The sequence below is a fragment of the Mus musculus genome, chromosome 14 (genome assembly GCF_000001635.26).
Source record: "Mus musculus strain C57BL/6J chromosome 14, GRCm38.p6 C57BL/6J".
NCBI classification, from domain to species: domain Eukaryota; kingdom Metazoa; phylum Chordata; class Mammalia; order Rodentia; family Muridae; genus Mus; species Mus musculus.
Genome location: NC_000080.6, coordinates 14,677,501 through 14,681,887, shown reverse-complemented (window position 1 = coordinate 14,681,887; position 4,387 = coordinate 14,677,501).

Genomic DNA, 4,387 nt, shown 5'->3' with positions numbered 1-4,387 from the left:
TCTGGCTGGCAGGTCGTTTTTCCTCTCCCTTGTCCTCATCATGCTACCCAAAGCTCACCAGGCAGGGCTGCCTTCTCCAAGGCCTCACTGGGCTTGGCTAGTAACAGGGTAAAGCAGGAGACAGCCTTGTGGTTTGAAGTAAAAAGAGGAAACTTACTTTTGGGTGCAAGTTCTAGTCACTAGTCACGCAAGAAGGATTTTTTTCTTCTTTTTAAAAATAATAATTTTTATTCACTCTACATCCTGATCACAGTTCCCCTCCCTCTTCTCTTCCCTGTCCCACCCTTACAAATCCACCCCTCCTCCCCCACTATGCCAGAAAGATCTGAAAGAGTTTATCTTAGATGCCTGCTGCAACCCGGTAGGAGCAGAGATGAACCTGACACCTAATGCCAGGGAAATTCTAATCCTTCCATCACACCTTGCTGGTGTGCTGCAGGCAGCCAGGGCAAGCCTCCCTGCATCCAGACAGGACAGATACCTCTTAGGAAGGAAGGACCCAGACTCACAATCGCCCTTCCCCTTCACTGGTCTAATGAAGCAGGCACATAGTGAAGGATGCTTTCTGAGACGACCGTCGGTAGCCTCATCTTGGACAAGACAGTTCTTAGCTGCTAGAATTTCAGTCGTGAAGACCAATTTTTTTCTGGAAATGAAGTGAATACTTTTTACCAAATGACAATTAAAGAAACAAATTTTCTCTTGATATTTATATACAGGGTGGGAGGGAGGAAAGATAGGAGAGAGAGAGAGAGAGGGAGAGAGAAGAGAGAAAGAGAGAGAATAAAATGACAAAAAACCCCAACAATCAATATTCAGGTCAGGATTACAATTTTATTTTGAAGGTAGCAAGTCTGAGGTTAATGGCACTTCGTTTATATATACCTTCTGAGATCACAGAGAGCAAATAAATAATTCACCACTCTGAAGATGACCTCAGGAGAGTACTTACTTTTCTTCAAAGACATTCCTAAGGGAAAATCACTCAGGTTTATGAATCAGACAAAACTACCTATGTAGGACATTTTTGTTCTGTGGCTCGAACAGTTAACTTGGGCCTGTCTACACACAGAACAGCCAAACAACCAAGGACACTATTCCCCTAGATGTCACCTGTGTTCACCAAATCACTCTGATAATTGTATCATGTTACAATCATTTATTTCTAACTAGTCATACAGTATAGGTGGATAATCTTTTTAAAAATACACCCCAAAGGAAAACCATGTAATTAATTTAGAGTTGTTTTTCCTTAAAGACACACTAAACACCCAAATCACTTCCATTCACTTAAGTAAAGAGAGCAAAATAGCATATAATTCTTACAAGAATTTATGTAAGGTGTATGTCATTGCTATGGTATATCAAACTGAATGAGACAGGAACAAATAGGAAAGATGAATGCCAAGGGGGAGGAGAGGGTAAAGGGTAGAGCTGGAATGAAGTGAAGAGTGGACACAGAAAGGAGAGAGAGAGAGAGAAGAGAGAGAGAGAGAGGGGGGGGGAGGGAGAGAGGTGCCACAGGAAGTAGATGAGAAACGCAAAGCCACCAGGTCAGAGCATGGAGGAGAGGATGAAGCTAAACACAAAGCAAGCGTTAAGTTTTTGTTTTGAGATGAATATGAATGATATGTATCCAAGTGAAGAACAGAGGGAGGGGAAGCAAGGGAAAAGAGAAAGCCTGACACCCGAACCAGCCCAGCCCAGCAGTATTAATAACTACATCTGCATCTCCTGAGGAGATGTAGAACTTTGGAATGGAGAAGTCAACACATGGTAGCATGAGACACCATGTATTGCCCTCCAAATTCTTCCTGGCTTCCTGAGGATTCTGAAAAACAAAAAAAAATTAATTATGATTGAAACTTGAATGTTCCACACAAGCTCATGTTTCTCTCCCTGTTGTGGATTTGGTCTAACACTTATATTATGTTAATTGGTTTCCCAAAATTGCACAAGAATCTGCATGTAAGACTTTGATGGTCCCTGCCCCCAGTTGGCTTTGATTGGTAAATAAAGTTGCTGGCAGCCATTGTCTAGGCAGGGAGACAGAGGTGGGACTTTAGGATTCTCGGACAAGGGGACTAAGGGACTAATCCGGGAGGAGGATTTAGAACCACCATACCGGGAAAAGAGTAAGGTCCAGGCCTGAGAAGTGCAGAAGAGAGAGCATACCAATCATGTAAGAGCAGCCCCAGGGCACTCCCCCCATTGGATCTAGGGCAGCAAAGATGGAATATAGATTTCAGTAAGTAATAACTCAGGAGTACTGGAGGGGAGGTATTAGCCACAGGAGTGGCCCAGCCATTGAGCTGTTTAAGGCATAGTGAAATATAAGGGTTTTTTTGTTGTTTGTGTGTGTGTGTGTTTCATTCAGGGGGAGTAGCAAGGAACACAGGTCACCACTGCCAGGACGATTTCAGTAGAATTAATTTGCCTATTGCAACAGCTCCCCAGCTGGTAACACTTTTTCAGGAAGCTGTGGAATCTTGAGGAGGTGGCATTTTTCTGCAGAAACAGGTAACCTAGGGCAAATCTTTGAAGATCTGGCTTCTGATCTCTGATCTACCATGACATAAACAGCCTCCTTCCCATGTGCCTCCTGCCACGAACTGAAATGTTTTGCTCATTTTGCTCTTTCCCTGTCAGAATGGAGTGATCCCTGGGAAAATATGAGCCAGAATAAATCTTTCCTTTTTTTTTTTTTTTTTTTTTTTGGTTTTTTGAGACAGGGTTTCTCTGTGTAGCCCTGGCTGTCCTGGAACTCACTCTGGAGACCAGACTGGCCTTAAACTCAGAAATCTGCCTGCCTTTGCCTCCCAAGTGCTGGGATTAAAGGCGTGAGCTACCACCGCCTGACTCAGAATAAATCTTTCTTCACTGGAGCTCTTTCTGTCAGGTATTATGATTATTATGATTCAGGAAGAAGTCATACAGAGGAGTCTGGAATGTAACTCAGGTGACAGCATCCTTGTATGGCATGAACGAGACCCTGGGTCCAACTCCCAGTGTGTATAAGCGTATAAGCTGTGTACTCCTATAAATCCCCAGTACTGGGGAGGTAAAGAAAGGAGGGTCAGAAGTGCAAGATAATCTTCAGCTAAACAGAGAGTTCAAAGCCAACCTGGGGTACATGAGATCCTGCCAGAAAGAAAGTAATTAATATTGGATTGAAATAATTCTTGCATTCTAGAGGCATAAATAAAAGCCAATGATCAAGTTCCCACAAGGAGCTGCTCTGGCAGTAGTGATATAGTGATATAGTGATATAGTGGTATAGCTTCTGGATGACACAAAGCTTGATCTGATGCGTGGAAAGAGACCACTTTGGATAAGGAATAGTTGAAGCAATACCCTCTTGGCAAATAGCCAGATGATAGAAAGGCAGAAGACTGACGGAAGATATAGAAAGTAAAGGGGTCAAGAGCATTTGTACCTTCCTGGTGCTCAATATCATGATAAGACACACCTGTGGGCAAGCATCGCCGGCTCTTTCAAACACACATGAGAAACTTTCATTTATAAATTGACATTTTGAATTCCAACTCAATTCTTCAACGAATTAGAAGGAGCAATTTGCAAATTCATCTGGAATAACAAAAAACCTAGGATAGCAAAAACTCTTCTCAAGGATAAAAGAACCTCTGGTGGAATCACCATGCCTGACCTAAAGCTTTACTACAGAGCAATTGTGATAAAAACTGCATGGTACTGGTATAGAGACAGACAAGTAGACCAATGGAACAGAATTGAAGACCCAGAAATGAACCTACACACCTATAGTCACTTGATCTTCGACAAGGGAGCTAAAACCATCCAGTGGAAGAAAGACAGCATTTTCAACAATTGGTGCTGGCACAACTGGTTGTTATCATGTAGAAGAATGCGAATCGATCCATACTTATCTCCTTGTACTAAGGTCAAATCTAAGTGGATCAAGGAACTTCACATAAAACCAGAGACACTGAAACTTATAGAGGAGAAAGTGGGGAAAAGCCTTGAAGATATGGGCACAGGGGGAAAATTCCTGAACAGAACAGCAATGGCTTGTGCTGTAAGATCGAGAATTGACAAATGGGACCTAATGAAACTCCAAAGTTTCTGCAAGGCAAAAGACACCGTCAATAAGACAAAGAGACCACCAACAGATTGGGAAAGGATCTTTACCTATCCTAAATCAGATAGGGGACTAATATCCAACATATATAAAGAACTCAAAAAGGTGGACTTCAGAAAATCAAATAACCCCATTAAAAAATGGGGCTCAGAACTGAACAAAGAATTCTCACCTGAGGAATACCGAATGGCAGAGAAGCACCTGAAAAAATGTACAGCATCCTTAATCATCAGGGAAATGCAAATCAAAACAACCCTGAGATTCCACCTC